The following is a 19540-nucleotide window of genomic DNA, read 5'->3' on the forward strand; positions in this document are numbered from 1 at the left end:
ATGCAAGTGGCCTTAATACAGATCTTCTAATATCCAAGCCTGTAGTGTCCCCTGTTCACCAAAATACCTGTCCCCTGGTTTTCTGCATAGCTCTACACACTTATACATTTTAAACGCTTTTCTTACCTAATATTATTTTCAGAAATGTGGTTACTTTTTCTATACTACTACTCTAGTCATCATCTGAATAGCTGCACAATTTAAATTTTAACTTAATTTACTCAGCAGCTCAGGTCATGGCTCAGGCCACTCTGATTTTGCTGTATTAGAAGCAGTGCTACTGCAAACTTTTGGGGCCAGAACAATTTTCTTCTTCTGAATAATTAAAAAATGACATTAAGGATTCAACAAGTATGAATTTATGCCTCTTGATTCACCTTAGTGTTACTAAATAAAAACCCTCGGCCTATTTACTCATTACCCATAAATGCATGCATTGCTTCGTTTAGCCATCCGTCCGTCCATCCATCCACCTACCAACCCATATATCCATCCACCCACTCACCTACTCATCCATCCATCCATCCATCCATCCACCCACCCACCGTCCATCCATTCACCTACTCACCCATCCATCCATCCATCCATCAATCCATCCATCCACCTACCTACTCACCCATCCATATATCCATCCATATATCCATTCATCCACCTACCCATCCACCCACCCATCCATATATCCATCCACCCATCGATATATCCATCCATCCATCCATCCATCCATCCATCCATCCATCCATGCATCCATCTACCTACCCACCCATTCATATATCCATCCATCCATCCATCCACCCACCCATCTATTCATCCATCCATCCGTCCACCCATCCACCCACCCACCCACCTACTCACCCATCTATCCATCCATCTATATATCCACCCAATATATGCCTAATTTCCTCTAAGCCTTAAATATATTGCAGAAGTTCCAAAAAAGTGTACATTCTGACATATGTGTGTGGATGTGGGAATAGTGGGGGAGTTCCCTACCCTCCATCCTATTCCCTAGTGTCTACCCTTTGGCTGAGGGACTTTTCTTACAGTAGTCCCTGTCGCTGCCCTGGCCACCCCTGCCAGCAACATGTTCCCAGGCTCTGCCCCCACCTCACTGCCCTCAGCCGACTCCCTCGTTGATGCTGGCAGTCCTGGTTCCCTGGACTTTCCTTTGCTTATTTTGGAAGGCCTGGTCATTTAGCGGCAGGCACTGCAGTCATTTGGTTCCAGCTGTTTCCCTCGGGCCTGGCTGGTGGATGGTCTGTGCTGGAGACAGCTGGCCTGAGTCGGGGGAAGTCAGGGCCCTGCGGGACAGAGACCAGCAGTAGCTCTGGGACATGCTCAAAGACCAGTGGCCTATTATGGGAGAATTGACTGGGGCAGGCTTGGCTCCAGCTACCCCTTGTGGCCTTTGAAGGTCACAAGATATTTCTGAGGCGCTCTGCTTTCTCCTGCCTACAGCCTGTAGCCCACCCAGCCCAGGCGGACACTGTGTGTGTGTGTGTGTGTGTGTGTGTGTGGTGTGGTGTGTGTGTATGTATGTTTGTATGTGTGCGGTGTGTATGTATATGTGTGTGTATGTATGTGAATGTGTGTATGTGTGGTGTGTGTATCTGTGTGGTGTGTATGTGTGGTGTGTGTGGTGTGTATGTGTGTGTGGTGTGTGTGAGTGGTTTGTATATGTGTATGTGTGTTGTGTGTATATGTGTGTGGTGTGTGTATGTGTGTGATGTGTGTGCATGTGTGTGTCGTGTGTGTGTATGTGTGAGTGTGTCTATGTCTGTATGTGTGGTGTATATGTGTATAGTGTGTGGTGTATGTGTGGTATGTATGTGTGTGGTGTGTATGTATGGTGTGTGGTGTATATGGCATGTGGTATGTGTGTGGTGTGTATGTACGGTGTGTGTGTGGGTGGGTGTGGTGTTGGCGCCAGCATGTGAATGTATGTGTGGTGTGTCTGTGTATATGTGTGTGTGAGTGTGTGTATGTGTATGTGGTATGTGTGTGCTGTGTGTGTATGGTGTATAGTGTGTGGTGTGTATGGCATGTATGTGTGTGTGTATGTGGTGTTGGCAGAGGCGTGTGAATGTATGTGTGGTGTGTCTGTGTATGTGTGTCTGTGTGTGTGTGGCATGTGTATGTGTGTGGTGTGTATGTGTGTGTGGTGTGTGTGTGGTGTGTGTGGTGTGTGTGGACTGTGTGTGTGGTGTGTATGTGTGTATGTGTGTGGTGTGTGTATATGTGTGTGATGTGTATGTGTGTGTATGTATGTATGTGGTGTGTCTCTGTATGCGTGTGTGCATCTATGTGTGTATGTGTGTGGTGTATATGTGGTATGTGTGTGGTGTGTGTGGTATATGTGTATGTGTGTGTGGTGTCTGGTAGGTGTGTGGTGTGTATGCGTGTATGCGTGTGGTGTATGTGTGGTGTCTGTGTGGTGTGTGTGTAGTGTATGTGGTGTGTGCATGTGTGTGTGGTGTGTGTGTACGGGTATGTGGTGTGTGTGGTGTGTATGTGTGTGAGTGGGTGTGTGTGGAGTGTGTGTGAGTGGGTGTGTGTGGAGTGGGTGTGTGTGAGTGGGTGTGTGTGGTGTGTGTCTGTGAGTGGGTGTGTGTGGTGTGTATGTGTGTGAGTGTGTGTGCACGCGTGTCTGGGGGACATCAGGAAACTCTCCAGGAGACTCTTTTCTCCAAGAGAATCTTGGCAATGGGTTTTTTTAAAATTTAAAAAACCCTCCATTTGTTTATTAAATAGGTAAAATATTGCCAAGGTAGAAAATACTGATAAGGAATCTTAAAATCTCTCTGATTCCACCATCTAGCAGTGCCTGGGCTAACACAGGGCACACTCTCCTCTAAGGCACTAGTGTGGCTACTGCGCAGGGACATGGCTGGGTGGAGGAAGGAGTGAGGCTGGAAGACGGGGGTTGGGGCCAGATGGTTCTGTGTCATAGATGGAGAGACAGAAGCCACGTGAAGAAAGAGCATGAACCTTGTCCTCAGACGAGGTCAGAGCCTAACTCTGGCCACTCCTTAGCTCTGTGACCTTGGACAAATTACTCAGCTTCTCTAAGCGTTCACTTGCTCATCTGAATGAGAACAATCATGTCCACCTTGCAGGACTGAATGAGAGCAGACCTATCTTGTGCCTGACATGTGGTAGAATCTATTCGATAGATGTCAGTCCCTCCCCAGGGAGTTTGGATTTTCTCCTGCGAAGCTATATTTTGAGCAGCAGAGGGCAATGTTTATTTCTTATGACGGATGAATTGACTCCTTTAAAAGCATTTGCAGGATCATAGAGGCCAGTGTTGGCTCAGGTGTGAGGGAATATGCACTCTTACAGGCTGATGGAGAGGGAGGAGTTTCACTGGTACAATCTTTTCTTGGTGGTTAGGTATTGTCAAATACATTTAGAAGAGCCCATTGGTTAGGACTGAGCTCCTGTGTTAGGATTGGACAGACCAGACCAAAATGGAGTCACTTGTGCTGAAGCTCCACCCCAGAAAGCCGAAAATAAGTTGTTTATCTGAGCTTCCCAGAAATCAGGAGAGTGAAAGATAGTAGCCAGATTGCCAAACAAGCCTCTGTTTTAACCCTATAAGGAGAGTAACTTTAAAATGACCGAGATCCACTTTTTGTTCACTGTGTCTCCTTTCCTCAGCCCTTTTCTGTCTATAAAGCCAGTGTCCTCTGTTCGGCTGTTTTGAACACTCATTCCAAAAGAGGTGTTGTCCGATTCATGAATTGCAAATAAAAAACAATGAAGCTCTTTAAACTAGATTTGGTGTAATTTTAATTTTTTTTTTTTTTTTTTTTTTTGAGACAGTCTCACACTGTCACCCAGGCTGGAGTGCAGTAGCATGTTCTAGGCTCACTGCAACCTCTGCCTCCCTGGTTCAAGTGATTCTTGTGCTTCAGCCTCCTGAGTAGCTACGATTACAGGCTCACACCACAATGCCTGGCTAATTTTTAGTGGAGATGGGGTTTCACCATGTTGTCCAAGCTTGTCTCGAACTCCTGGCCTCAAGCAATCTGCCCGCCTTGGCCTCCCAAAGGGCTGGGATTACAGGCATGAGCCTCTGCACCCGGCCTAATTTTGTCTTTTGACAGTGTTATGCATCAAAAAACTTTTTAAAAAAAAGTCTACCCTTTAGTCCAGCAATGCTACTGTAAATAACTTATCCAGTAGAGATGATCAGTCCAGAGGCATTTACAACACTATTCATTCATAGCGTTGTTTCAACGCAAAAATGACAAATAAGTATCCAACAACAGGGCACATGCATCCACCTCTGACACAACCTTACCATGGAAACACAACTGGTCATAAATGTCAATGTACCAGTAACTAGTATGTACCAGTAATGTACAGCCAGGTTTATTCACATGAAAAATGTAAAATGTTATTGAATGAAAATAGGTCACAAAAGAAAGGATGCACAGTATGATTTCATATTTGTAAAAAGTTGTATGTACCCGCATTGTATAAAAATTTTTTGGAAGGTTTCCAAGGCCCTCATCCCTGGTTTAAGAGACACCCTCGATTCCTTAAACTAAAGAATGCCAGCCATAGAGGACTTTAGTCACTGGTAGTCAAACATGTCACAAGCAATTCAGAAACTAGCCCCTCTGCCTGCAGCATTCGAGTTCCCCAGAAGGCACCCCCGGCCGCCACATCATTGGAGTAGAAAGCAGATGCCTTCCTGCCTCAGTTTCTCCAGGATAGGGTCCGGAAAGCATGTGAAGGAGACCAGCTATTCTTTACCTCATAAACTGAGGGGAATTCAGGCTTCCACAGAGACAGGAGAGACCAAGATTAAGCCTGGCTCTTTCCTCCTAAAAAGAACAGAAAGAGACAAGGTCAAAACTGGCCGTAGGACACAGCTGTTTGGATTCATCAGTCCCCAGGCATTTATGAGCACCATTACGTGCGATGCATTTTGCTAAGTGTAGAAAGGTCGCAGAGCCAGAGTTCTTGTCCTTAGGGAGTTCATTCTAGGAGGAAACAAAAATAACCTTGATGTGACTGGTAAGAAAAGAGGGAGGTGACCTAGAGGGGGAAGAGGTGCCGTCCGTGGGGAAATAGAGAAAGGCCTCACTGAGGAGGTAACCCCTGAGCTGATCTTGAAGGATGCAGACAGGATGGGGGATAGATGTTAAAATGGGACAAATGGCATGGACAGAGGAAGAGGCTCCCCGCTCAGTTTCTCTGGGTGTCTGGGCATCTAGACATTCATTCTCTCTAACAGCAGCACCTTTCTGCTTCCAGCTCACAGAGTGGGGAAAACAGCCACCCAGAGCCCTCAATTTACATGGCTTCCAGCCAGCGCAGTTGGGCCAAGGCTGGAATTGTAGTCCCAATTCCAATTTTCCATGTCTAATGCCCACTCCTAGCCTTGTAAATTGTGTCCAGGTGAGGGAGACACTGTATGGACAAGATCCAGAAATCTCTGTGGCTCTAACCAAGAGGACTGGTGGGTGGAGGGCATTTCCCAGGGAAAAAGAGTGGGGTGGGGTGCTGAGTGGACAGCCCCTAAATCTCCATGCAACCTTAAAGGGATGATTCCAACCAGAAACTGATGTCCATATAGCCCATGTGCCCTGTTATCTTTGACACACAAGCTTCTGATTGAAGGACAGTAATTGTTACCCCAAATGTGTTAGGAAATAGTAATCTCCCAGATATAGGCTGTCCCATGTGCACTTTGGGCTGCGGGCCCAAGCACATGGGTGTATGTACACACACATATACACACGTATACACACACATACGTGCATACACATGTGCACGCACCAGTCCACACACCCAGAGCAAGAGGAGGAACTCAACTCCTCCTGCAGTCTGTCTGCATCTGTGAAGGATCACCAGCACAAACAATGCAGGGTGACTCATCGCCTGTGACTAACAGGCCTGCGGGTCCTAAGGTCCTCAAGGCAAATGTCTCATTATTGTCCTTTTAAACCTTCAATGATGGGGGTCTCTCTAACCTGGCCTCCACCTCCAATCCAGAGCAGCCTGGAGGGAGAGAGCTCATTCAGTTAGGAGGGGAGGGGAGAGCCTAGAGGAATTCACCAGATCTGTGCAATGGGGCGGTGGCGGGGGTGTTACTTTGTGAGATGATTTACTGAAGATGTGCTTCAACACAGCACTCTGCACTGGAAATTCAGAACAAGGGATAATTTCCCCACAGTCTATTTCCTGGCATCTTTTCAGAAATCCATGGATGGTGCAAAGTAAGATTGGAGTGTTGAGGGGGAGGAATGTCTCAGGGGGAGCAGAAATTGCCAGTTTAAAAGCCATCATCTCCTGGGTGCAGTGGCTCATGCCTGTAATCCTGGCACTTTGTAATCCCAAAACCATTGCCCTGCCAGTGGTTTTGGTGAGCACATCCACCAGCAGATGGGCCTGTCCAGGGTCCCAGTTGTGGAGTTGGGAAAGCATCTATTTATTCAACAAAGGAGGAACAGGAAGACCAATGTAACTGAGGATGAGGAGGAATGGGAGACAGATTCAAATGATCCATGTAAGCCATCCTAGAGGCCTGCTGTAGTTGGGATGTGATTTGTGCTCACCAAATCTTATGTTGAAATTTGATCCCCAATGTGGTGTTGGGAGGTAGGGCCTAGTGGGAGATGTTTGGGTCTTGAGGATAGAGCTCTCAAGAATGGCTTGGTGCTGTTCCCAAGGCAATAAGTGAGTTCTCACTCTGGTAAGAGTAGATTAGTTCTTGCAAGAGTGTGCTGTTATAAAACCAGGATCCCTTCAGGCTTTGCCTTTTCAGATACGTCCATCTCCGTTTTGACTTTCCACCATGTTGTGATGCAGCACAAAATCCCTCACAAGGAGCTGAGCAAATGCTAGATGCTAGCGCAATGCTTATTGAACTTCCCAGCCTGCAGAACCAAGAGCCAAATAAACCTCTTTTCCTTGTAAATTATCCAGCTTCAGGTATTCCTTTATAGTAACACTAAACAGTCTGGGAATGCTTAGGAGTGAGAACTCCAGGAGAAAGACTATTTCCTACTAGTCTTAGCAGGTTAGGATCAAAAGCTTTTCTAATTTGAATGAAAATTAGGAGAAAATGTGAACTTCTTCTGAACTTCAAGCTTATCAAGGGAGATCCTGGTTGCTCACCTAATGCATCACATAGGATAGGCCAGGTTATGCTAAGTCACAAACAGCTTTAGAAAATCTTACTGATTCAAAACAACAAAGGTTTCTTTTTTGCTCACAATGACATGCTCATCACAGATCTTCAGGTGCTCAGCCTGTCCTAGTCAGCCAGAGGGCCAAGCAGCTATTATTTGGCACTTGGACAATTGTCACGGAAAAGAGTATGCTGACTTTAAAAGTTTCCACCTGGAAGCAACACTCATTCTTTCCGCTCATGTGGCAAGTCACATGGCGCCACCTAACTTCAAGTGGGCAGGGAGTAACCCCTTTCAAGAGTCCAGAGGTGGGAGGGCTGGAGTATTTGTGAACAGCCCTAATAACTTGCGTGCTTAACCAGAGCACATGGCATGCAGCAGGTTCCTGGTACAGACTCTATTGACCTCAGGAATTCCGAGAAGGGAGACAGCATCATGGCTAGATTCAGGGAAATCTTCCTGGAGGAGGTGAAGTCTGAGGTTAACTTTGAAGGACAGTGCAGCTTTAGACCTATTAGATAAGGAGGATGGGCCAGAGGGAACAGCCTGAGACCGTAGATTTAGAAGGAGATCAGGTCTGGAGGCCATAGTAGTTCCGTACTTACATCTTCTCCCAACCCTGGTCTCTTTCAGGCTCCAGGACTCTTGCTGGGAGGGCAGAAGGAAAAGACTGGGCTGAGGCCAAGCAGAGATGAAAGTTGTTTTCAAGTATTAACCTGATCAGGAAAGGAGAGTTGGTGGAGACCCCTCAACATCCTTGGCCACAGGCCCATCACACTCATACTCATCTCCAGTGGAGTTCCAGTTCAGAGAGGGGGTCTAGCCAGACTGGCAGCTGTGCTGTCTGTCCCTCACTGACTTTTTCCTCCAGCAGATGGGCCCCAGGGCCCCACTGTCAGGCCATCCCCAGAACGAAATAAAAGCATTTTTATGAGAGAAAGAGACAGAGGGGGAAATGAGTCCTAGGTTTCTCTGCTAGTCACTCACCCAGAAGAAGCACCAACTGGGGGTCTTAATATAGTCCTATGGACTGAGTACCAAAGATAGAAGGAAAGACGAGGCCTTGCTTGGTGATGTCCTGGCGTGGAGGAGATGTGGTCCTTCCGTTTGAGTTATCCTCAGGCAATGCCTTCAGGGTGTTCCTGGTCTTAAAGGGAAGACAGAACTTCTCTGCATCCTGTTTCTCATCCTTCATAGCAATTAATTGAAATTGGCAACAGGAACCCAAGATGGTCTGGGAGCAGGTGTTAGGAGGACTTCACACTCCTCCCAAATGGGGCCACTCACAAGAGAAGCCTTAGACTTGGCCTATCTAACTGCTGGGTTATTGCAAGAAATAAATGAGCCCTTTGATAAGAGAGTGCTAAACAACAAAAACAACATTAGTAATAGATCATTCAAAAGCCAGGGCCTGCAGATTGGATGGCTTGATGTCAAGGCCGTGAGGGTGGTTAAGGACTGGACTCCTCACTTTCCCTACAAGTGGCCGCCCAATACTGCCCTGGTGATGGGTAGTCTTCCATGGGGCCAGCTCCTGGGGGATAAAAGAGGAGCCACAGGGCAGAGGTGAGGAATAAAAGAATAGAGTGGGATGGCTGAGGTGGGCAGGATGGGGATGGGTAGGAAGCACAGGAACTGGAAGAGAATAGGGCAAAGCCCCTCCTGGGGTTGAGAATGGGAGGGGGCCCAACAGTTGGTTCTAGGGTGGGTAGGAGATGAATCACAGTTCTGGGATGAGGGGGTAGAAGTCTGGTATATTGACCAGGGGGAGGACTTGTGGCAGGAGATGGAAATTGCGGTGAGCTGTGTGCGTTTCAGATACACAGGGACAGCCAAAGGCAAGAGTGAAGATGGTCACAGCCTGGAGCAGAAGGCTGGCCTTCCCCAGGCTCAGACTCTGATGCCCCCACCCCTCTGCCTCCGAGTCAGGCTCACAAGCCCCGTGGGAAGCTGTGGATGCTTCTGAGGCACCAGAGGGGCTGGGTACTGCTGAGGAGGGGAAGGTGGGGCTGGGGAGCAGGCAGGGGATTAGAGAAGGAACAGAGATGGGCTCCAGGGACTGGGCAGTGAGCTCCGTGGTCTCTCTGTGGACCAATATCAGGGCCAGGTTTTCACCCTCCGTAGAGCTATGTGTCCAGGAGCAAAGAGCTGCTTGGATCTTCCTCAGAGCGGTGCATGTGCTAAGAGGAGGAATAGAATGGCTTCTGCCATCAAAACTGTCCCCCTTCCTTCTCTCATCCAGTCAGCACTGGATGCACCTTGAGCGGAGGAGTTCAGGGATGCTCACCTGGGATCTAGCCAGGAGAGGGCGTGGTCTTCACCCCTGCAGGGACCCTTAGGCGGCCAAAGATCAGGACTCTAGTGCTCAGACTTCAAAAGTGAGCACAAAGGCATATAATAATAATAATAATAATAATAATAATAATAATAGCCACACATTCTTATCTTGTGCTTGGCACTGCTCAAAGGACTTTGCAGCTGGAATCCCACCACAACCCTGCTATTGCCACCCATGTTTTACAGATGGGGTACTGGGCACAGAGAGGTGAAGGAATTTGCCCCAGGTCCCAGGGAAGGAAGGGGAGCAGCTGGATTCCAACCCAGACAGCCCAGTTTGTGGGCCTGTGCTCCAACTGGACATGGACTGATCTGCTGGAGGGCTTCTGCTACAGCCAGCAAGTCCTTCACTCAGAAGATGCTGCCAAACTTGGGGCTGGGCACTGCTGGGGCTCTGGGATCAGTGCCCTGGAGTCCTGGGCTTAGGAGTTTGGGGAGGCCAGCCAGGCAAAAGGGCCCTGGGGGTCTGAGGTAGGCAGGTCAGCTGAGCAGGGCTTCAGGGTGCAGAGGGAGGGGCAAGACATGGTCACAGGCAGGGAGTAGGGGCAAGGAAAGAGTAGGAGGGAAGAAGGGAGGGGGACTCTCCCGACAGCAGATGAGTGAGTTGGGAGAGCTGGGGGTGAGGGTTAAAATGACAGCAAGTGCAGGCCTCATCTGGTCTATAAACAAATAAAATTGGAGCCGCAGTGGGGTACAAACAATGTCCTGGAGACAGAACAAGTTGCCACAAGCCCTGAGTGAGGCTGGACAAGGGTGGGCTTGGGAGCTGCTCCTAGCAGATGCCTTACTGGGCCACAGTGTCAGAGACTCAGAACATGTGGTAAGTTCCAAAGAAGAAGCAAATCCTCTAGCCCGTGGGCTGCCTGGAGTTGGGGACGCTGGAAGTGGGAGAGAAGGACCTCCTCAAACTCGGGCAGGCTCTGACCTTTAGTGAGGACTCAGGAGTCTGCGGGGACACTGTCCAGGAGGCAGACAGGGAGCTTGGCCTAGGAGGCCAGAAATGGGGGGCTCAGGTCTGGCCCTGCTCCGGCCTGTGAGGGACCTTTTGTAGTTCGCAGCCTCTCTAATCCTCACTGGTGACATGGGCACATGGACTATAACTATTGCTATTATCAGAATTATTCTCATCAGTAGAGAGCCTTCCAGGGAGCCCTGCTCAGGCATCTGGGCTCCTCCTGGCCTCTGTGGGCAGGACCACCCTGACACCCCTGTGTACAGCAGGGCTTCTCAACCTTGGCACTGGTGACATTTTGGACTGGAGGCTTCTTTGTTTTGGGGGCTGTCCTGTGCATTTCAGGAAGCAGAATCCCCAGCTTCTACCCATGAGATGCCAGTAGCACCCCATCATGAAAACCAAAATCCTCTCAAGACTTTGCCAAAGGTGCCCCCTGTTGAGAGCCATGGGTCTAAAGGGAAGACAGGTGAAGATGAGCCAAGGGGCTGCACTGGCAGATCCTGGGGTGGGTCCCTTCATCTCTCCCAGGTCCTCAGTTTCCTGCTTCTTATTATGGGAAACAGAACTCTGGGCCTCCAAGACAGAAGGAGAGCTGCTGTTTGAAACCTGGAAGCTGTTTTAAGTCGGGTTGGGTGGGCTGGGGTACCAGTAACTATCACATCAGGAGAGCGCTAGGAAGGAGGCGTGTGGTCAGGGACACCTGCGTGCTTTGCTCCCACATGCTGCTCCGCCTCATCCCTGGTGCTCCTCTCATCTTCATTTCAGTTCAGACCCTTGCAGTTTTCCTCTGTACTATGCTATTTCATAATGACGTGCCTTTGCACATTCTATTTCCTCTGCCTAGAGAAGTTTACGTGCCTTGTCAATCTGTCGAACTCTTATTCATTCTTCAAAATCCAACCTAGGAACCATCTCCTCTGTGAAATCATCCCTGACCTCCCTGATGGAGTGAATTGTTCCCTTCATGGACCTTGTCTCTTGCCCTTCTCTCTCGAACTCCTGGCCTCAAGCAATCCTCCCGCCTCAGCGTCTCAAAGTGCTGGGATTACAGGCATGAGCCATCATGCCCAGCCCTGCGCTTCTCTCAGTAAGATTTTATTGCCTGTCTATTCTACTAGACTCAGAATTCCTGGAGGGAAGTTCCTTGAGTTCAATGACACTCAGCACAGAGCCAGGCATGCCGATCAGCCCAGTCAATATTTGTCGAGTTGAACATAATTCAGAGGCAGACGGAGATTCAGCCCATTAGGAAGGCCGACGCCTCTGCCAAGGTAGGCTCTGACTCGCTGCGGGAGGAAGACTGCCCTTTCTCACCACAGGGACTTGTAGGACACCCCAATATAAACTAACGTAGGAATCACAACAAACGGTTCATGGGGCACCAGCTGGTCCCAAAAGTGGAATTCTAGAACCTAAAATTGCAAAGGGGCTCTGAGAGCCAACCTTCTTGACAGGCAAGGAATCTGAGTCCCAAAGAAGTGACAGGCCCTGCCGTAGCACACCCAGGTAGTTAGTGACTCAACCGGAACAAGAATGTAGGTCCCTGCAATCCCAGCTTGGGGCTTAGGCTGCCTCAGAAAACAAGCTGGGCCAGGAGCAGTGGCTCACGCGTGTAATCCCAGCACTTCGGGAGGCCGAGGCAGGTGGGTCACCTGAGGTCAGGAATTCGAGACCAGCCTGCCAACATGGCGAAACCCCATCTCTACTAAAAATACAAAAATTAGCTGGGCATGGTGGTGGGCACCTGTAATTCCAGCTACTTGGGAGGCTGAGGCAGGAGAATCTCTGGAACCCAGGAGGCAGAGGTTGCAGTGAGCCAAGATCGCTCCATCGCACTCCAGCCTGGGCAACAAGAGCGAAACTCCGTCTCAAAAAAAAAAAAAAAAAAAAAAAAAAGCTGACCCCCTCCAAGGTGTAGCCCTGACTCTGAGGAGCTACGAGGTGGGAATCAGCCTCACACATCTGCACAGTGGGAACAGCAGCACCTGCTTCCGAAGGAGTCGGTAAATGTAACGAGGCACAATGACAGCACACAGTAGGTCTTCACTAAGGTGAGGTCCCCCCGCCACCCCCACTTCCTGCTCCTCCCGAGAAGGTGCCAGCACTGAGGGCCATTGTACAGTTCAGAATCAGGAAGTTTGTCACAGGCGAGGAGCCAGGGTTTACAACAGGAACTGCTGTTTCCTGAGAACGCGGTGTTCCCAGAGGCCAGCCCTCCCCACCTCTCTCTGCTCAGAGCCCATCCACCCCCACTCCATCCCCACACAGAGTCACCCATTACTGTATGTTCAATGTGTGCTTTCAAATTTGCAGCCCCAGCCACAACCTCCCTCCCAAGGACCCAGCCCACATTCCCCCCGGCCAGCTGGACTTTGGCCTTGGCTATCACATCCTCACCCTAAAGACCGAAGGCCTGAAACCAGGCTCTGGTCTGCTATGGGACACATGGGCAGTTTGTCAGGAGCTGCTTCCAGCCCTTCCCTGCTACCCTGGGATCACTAGACTTGTCTACAGAACATGAAAGGATTGGATCTGAGTCCAGGTGCTTTGCTAGCTCCATGGGGCACAAGAAATAGCTGTCTCTCCTGCTCTGTGCTCCTCCTCCCCATAATCTGCCTTCCAACCTCCAGCTTCTTATCTTTCTTGGACTTGTCACCCTTACAAAATTCAATGCTTTTAGGGTCAGTGGCCACATGCCAGGGAAGTGGGTCTTTCAACTGCAAACTCCCAAGGGCCAAAGACACAACCTTTTTATCTCCAAAGGCTCAAGGACACCACTCACCCTCCTGTTTCTTTCTTTCTTTTCTTTTAAAATTTCTTTTCTTTTTTCAGTAGCTGCCACTGTCCACTCCAGGTGTCATGGTGATATGGAGATGGCTTTAGATGCATATTCCATCAGAGGACCCAGAAGTACTCAAATCTTTCCTAACCCCTCAATCCATCACAAAAAAAGCAAAGCAAAGTAATAGGATACCTTGTTGCCAGCTGGGGCTTTGACCCCCCTGCGCCAACCTAGGAAGCAACGCTGTGGCCACCTTTCTCCTCAGCTTGTCAGGCCCCATAGCCTTGCACCAAAGAAGCTCTTTCTCCTACGGCCACACCTGAGTCTCAGGTGAGCAAAGGCCAGCACCCAGAAGCAGCAGGTGCCTCGATGTGTGGGCCTTCGTGGCCCCGGTGGCCTGCCAGGGAACAGACTCAGGTTCACGCTGTGTGAATGGGAGTTGGCTTGCAGCAGGGGAAGAAGAAGGTGCGAGAAAGAGATGTCTCGGGCTACTTGGAAACAGGTGGGGGAGGAACATCGAAAGAGAAGCACCTGCTGTAAGGGAGAGCAGCCCCTGGGCTTTTCCTCCCTGTACTCTGCAAAGTGGATGAGGTCTGGGGAGCCAGCCCCAGGCTCAGTACTGCCCTGGTGGAGCCGGAAAGGGGCCATGCCCATGTGCACTGGGGTTTTTAAACAGGCACGGTGACCCCACCCACTAGTTCAGTGACCCAGTGGACATCTGAGTTGGTCCAGGAAGACAGTGAGAAGGTACAGAGAGACATTTTTTTCCTGCAGAAGGCCATAGCAGCACTCCCTGCCCTACTGGGCCTGGCTTGCTTCTATGCGGTGACTTTGAAGGCTATTCTCCTTTAACAGGTCCCCCCAAATCTCGATGGAGAATCAGGTAGCAGACAACATACGTCACAGATGCAGGAGGTTGGGAGGGTTCTACAGACCCCAGCTTCTTTCCTTAGAGAAGGCCCAGGATGCCTGGTGACCTCTGGAATCCCGGCATTGTGTCCTACTTGGTGATGTCCCCTTCCCACACCTCAGAGTATTCCTGATTCCCACAAATTCCTCAAAAAAATGACTCACATAAAATGAATTTGCAAGCAGTTGGCATAGTGAAAAAGGGTGGGCTCTCGACTCAGATCTGGGTTGCAATTTCCACTTTACTGATACCTAGCAGTGAGACCCTGGACAGGTTCCTAGCTCCCGCAGCCTGCGTTTGCTCATCCCAGGGGATGGGGATGTTATCTCCTGGTGGTTGTGAGGATCACTGTGGAGACAACCTGTAGAGTGTCCAGTTGCTCTGTGAGATGCTCCAGAAGTGGTAATGAGCAGTTACTCCAGATTTAAAAAGGAACTCAGATAGTAGTAATAAAAACCAACATAGGGAGAGTACACATTTTATGCCAGACACTAAACTAAGGACTTAAATTGAATCTTATTTAACACTCAAAATAGCTCTACGGGGTAGATACTATCTATTATAAACTGAGTGTTTCTGTTTCTGAAAATTCATGTTGAAACCCTAACCCCCAATGTGATGGTGTTGGGAGGTGGGGCCTTTGGGAGGTGATTGGGTCATGAAGGTGGAGCCCTCGTGAATGGGATTAGTGCCCTTATAAAAGGAGGCCAGAGATCTAGCTAGTTCTTTTTCCACTGTGTGAGGACACAGAGAAGTTGGCAGTCTGCAACCTGGAAGAGGCCCTCATCAGAACCTGCCCATGCATGAAACACCTCGATCTTGAACTTCTACCCTCCAGAACTGTGAGAAATAAATGCTTGTTGTGTAAACCACCCAGTCGATGGTACTCTGTGATAGCAGCCTGAAATACTATTTCCATTTTACAAAAGGAATTTGGGACACAGAGAGGTAAAGAACTGGTTCAAGAGCAGAGCGAAGACTTGAACCCAGAAATACTGACTCCAGAGTGGCCATTTTAGGAAGAGATAGCAAGAAGGGGCAGAAATGAAGTTGGAGAACTAATCAAACATGGCCCAGAAGTTTGTCTGTTCTTAAGGATGGGATCCCCACTGACACATATGGTAAAGATCTCATTTGGGAGGAAGCTCCGGGAAGGTAGCCCACCCCATCCCCTGTGTTTGCAGACCTTGCTCTCTGAGCCATCCCAGGTGGGTTTTGGGTGGAGGGAGTAGTCTCTCCTGTCTTTTGGGGTCTCTGTTGAAATAGATCATTAACCTCTCACCCAACTCTGATATATCCCAGGCAGCTCAGACCCAGCTAGTGTGGGAGGGGGTGGGGGCAGAGCCTGGCATCCCTCAGAATGTGGAGGGAAAGGTCTTCAGTAGCACACATGCTGGGAGTTTGAGCCAGCAGCTGTGATGGCAGCACTGCTGACTTGCAAAAGACATCTGTTGGCATGCAGGCATTGTGAAGGAAAGCTTGTAATTGCAGCTATAAATCAAATGCGGACAGAGGAAAAACTGTCAACCTCCTTGGAGTTATTTTGTAGAGAAGAGCAGAAAAATGCAGCTGTGATGTGATAGCTGGTCTGGCGGGATGTTGGCAGAGGAGGGATTCCTGGGGCCATGGTGGAGGAGGGGGTCCCCTACCTCAGAAAGCATTGCTGTGCCCTTCACTTTCAGGATGACAAAACAGCCGGACTCCCAGAGGAAGAGGCCCCTCCACCATGGGGGCTGTCATGGGAGCAGCTGTGAACTAAGCCCAGTTTATCTTTAGCATCCTTGTTCTCTTTCTGCATTTGAGTTCTGGCTCTGCCACTTATAGCTCTGTGCCCTTTGGCAAGTCACTTAAAGAAAATAACTCTATGTATTGAGTTCCCGCTATCTGTTAGCTCCTGGGGTTGGTCTTCTCAGCTGGAGTTTACCTTCTTCCTCACTAACAGAGACTGATTTTATTCGGGCTTCCGCTTTCTCCCAGCCAGCCCTGGGCTTTAGCCCAGCTGCCGCCATCTCTAGCCCCTGAAGGTGGATCCCGATTGGTTCAAGCCAATGAGAGCCATTCCACTTCTCTTACCTGTGATTGGCTTAGGCATGGTCTTGTGACCCAATCCTGGCCAGTGAGATTCAAGAGGAAGTCTATAAGGGGTACTTTGGGAAGGTTTCTCATTTCATTCTCCCGAGACGCTCTGGATATTGTGCATGGAACCACTATAGGCATCCAGCTGCCAGCCTGAAGCTGACAGCAGCACTGAGGATAGCATCTGGGTCCTTGATGATGCCATTGAGCTGCTAAATTAACCTTTTCTGGAGCTAGCCTACCTTGCGGTTTCTTGTTATAGGAGATAATAAATTTCTTATTGGTTAAGCCCCTTTGAGTTGGGTTTTCTGTTAATGGCAGTTAAAAACATCCCTACTGCTTCTTGTCTCACTGAAAAAGGGGTAGGAAAAGTATGTTCTCTCTCCCACATTAGACGATCCTATAGCTGGGTGGCTTGGTCTCTGAGGTGTCATTGTCTTATAGCTTTCACATAGCAAGCTGTCCCTGCCACCACTCAGGGTGCAAACACATCCCTTTGATGGCAAGATGGGTGGGCTCATGTTACAGCCATTTCGCCCTCCCAACACGCAGCCTGTTTTGCTGGATAAGGCCCATTATGGCAGGTCTGTTCTCTCAGGCAGATGAAGTGATCTGAGGAAGTGTTTGTCCGATAAATGTCTCTCACTGCTTGTTTTATGAGTTATTTGGTATTATGAGATATGTTACATGCAAGCTTGTGTTGGACAACATCGATGAATTATTAAGTATCCACTATCTAGTTTTGCCTTGGAATGTCTTGTGCTCCCTGAATATAAGATGAGGACTGAAAACTCCACTGATCCCTCCTGGGTATCTCTGGCTTAGTAATAATGAATGATGGGGACGCTGCCCCATCTGGGACTCTCCCAGCTCAGCTTTTGCCTGAGGGAGGAGCTGATTAATATGGGACTGATTAATGTGGGATACTTTCTGGTATCAAAAAGAGGAAGATTAAAGGGCTATACCTTCTCCCTCTCCCCCCCACCTCCAAGCCAGACAGCTGAGACCACTGAGATGCTTGTCCCATGTCCACTTCTGAGATGCTGAGCGGGAGGAGTGCAGCAGTGGTCAGAAAAAGTCCATTTCTGCCCAAGAGGACTCACAGCCCTCATCCCTTATTTGATTAACACATCCTAAACAAGTAGGCTTCTGTTAAAACCCTGGAGGTCAAAGAATTCAAGTCAAACAGCTCCCAGAGAGGATTAGGAAGACTGAAAATGGACCGTCCCCACTGCTGTCCACAATTAATTCCTTCTAGGGAGCTCTGTAAGTCCTAGGCTGAATCTGGGAGTCGCAGATGCCCTGGGGAGGTCAGGGCTGCAGGAGCTCCGAGTCCAGCTAAGCCCCAGTGGGGTAAGAAAGATCTGCTCGTTTCAGGACCAGCCTCATCAGCTTGCAGACAGAGGTGAACCTCAGCCAGGAGAAGGCAGGGAGCTCTTTTGGACTCCACACGACCGGTCCTGTCGTCCTCATGAGGGCTTCTTGTTGCTTATGAAAATAGATCTTGTTTTCCTATAGGCGGTAAGTTCTTTCCCTGCTACCTTTAGCTAGAAGGAAACTCAGACCAGCAACTCAGACAGCAGCCTTTGGAATCTGCCTAGGTTCAAATCCTGCTGCACCATGACTATCTGCGTGGCCCTGGGCTTTATGTGAGCACTCTGCAACTCGGCTTCCTGTCTGTACAATGTGGAGATCACAGCGTCCCTCATGGGGTGGCCAGGAGTGTTAAAGAAGGTGGCACAGGAGCCCATTCGGATGTGGCGCATAGTTGTGAGCTACTATGTGGGTATCACAAAGCTGGGCTCTCTCCCAGGACTTGGTGACCTGGTTGCTTTGAGGTTTATCTGCCCCCACCCCATCTGTCAGACACACCTGCATGTCTTGTGCTCAGAGCCCTGTCCTGACTATCATTCCGCCCTCGTATGGGCTTTGTGAGGAGGGTGGTCCTGTGTTAATGTTTCCATTTGAGCAATTTCCAGAGGTTAAGAAGGTTTGGGGACAGCTGAGCATGTGTCCCCATAGCAACCCTGTGAAAGGGGGATGAGTATGTCTTTAGAACCCCCCCATGTGGTCCTGCCTGCGGTCCCCATGAGAACAGAGGAGAACAGGCAGCACCTCCTAGTCTGCAAAACCAAGGTGTGGAGGGCCAGGGGCTGAGCAGGGAGGGGCTGACAGGGAGGGTGGGCTGGTGGACACTCCTGGGGCACCAGAACAAGGGCTCCAGCCACCGAGAGGGAGAAGGAGAAGGGCTGGGGCAGGCAGCCCACAGCCTCACCTGTCTCATCCAGTAGAGAGGAAACTCACATGCCTGTGAACCTAAGGCAAGAATACCAGGCAACAGATGTCACAAATCATGTCTCCCCAGGACTCTGGGGAAGAAGCGAGGGGTGAGGGATACTTAGGACAGCTCCCCAAGCTTTTGTTCCTCTCAGAGTTGTGCCTTGGGTGCCTGGACTGATGTTGAGACGGAGTCCGGGGCTGGGGGAAGCACCCATCATACCCAGAAGGTCACGCTCTTGGTCTATCCTTTATCATGAGAGAACCCAGGGGCGAGGGGCACAGGAGACACGGGTATCTCTTCTCTGATAGAGCTTAAGCAATTCAAGGGTGCTGCCTGCCCCCGTCCACCACCCTTCTGCCCCAACAGCCTCCGTGCCCTCAAGCTAGATTAAGCTGCTTCACCTGAAAAGTCTGCCTCTGGACTGGCTTTTTTTAGTCTAAAACAACATAACCATATCGGAAATAAATAAATAAATAAAATAAAAGCTTGGGGAAAACAAATCAGCTGTAGTCCTACCAACCATTGTCATTGTTTCCCTTTTCTCCCAATCTTGGTCCAGATGTTGGCCTGCCTTCACCACGCTGTTCTGTGTCCTATTTGTGAACCTGGTGTTGTCAGGAGCCGAGCCTGGGTCACCCATCTGAAGATACATTACCTCGACTCCACACCCCTCCCAGGTGTGCAGACACCCCTGTCTGCTGCTCTGGGCCTACTCTCCACCTTTGTCACCCTGCTCTGGACCTGGGAGGCTGGCCTGTCTTGACTGTACCCACTCACACCCCTGCCCTCTGGCCTTGGTGGGGTTTGGCCAGTAGGGAGCCCCAGGCAGAGACAATAAGGAGGAAGGAAGGAGGTTTGGGGATTCACTGTATCTGCTCGCTAGGGCTGCCATAACAGCGTACCGCAGGCTCAGGGACTTAAACAACAGAAATGGATTCCTTTCAGTTCCGCCTTCTCCCTGTATCCTCACACAGTCTCTCCTCTCTGTGTGTGTGACCCTGGTGTCTCTTAGTATGTCTGGATTACCTCTTCTTCCAATGACACCAGTCAGATT

Source organism: Pongo pygmaeus, chromosome 12 (assembly GCF_028885625.2).
Source record: "Pongo pygmaeus isolate AG05252 chromosome 12, NHGRI_mPonPyg2-v2.0_pri, whole genome shotgun sequence".
Taxonomy (NCBI): Eukaryota; Metazoa; Chordata; class Mammalia; order Primates; family Hominidae; genus Pongo; species Pongo pygmaeus.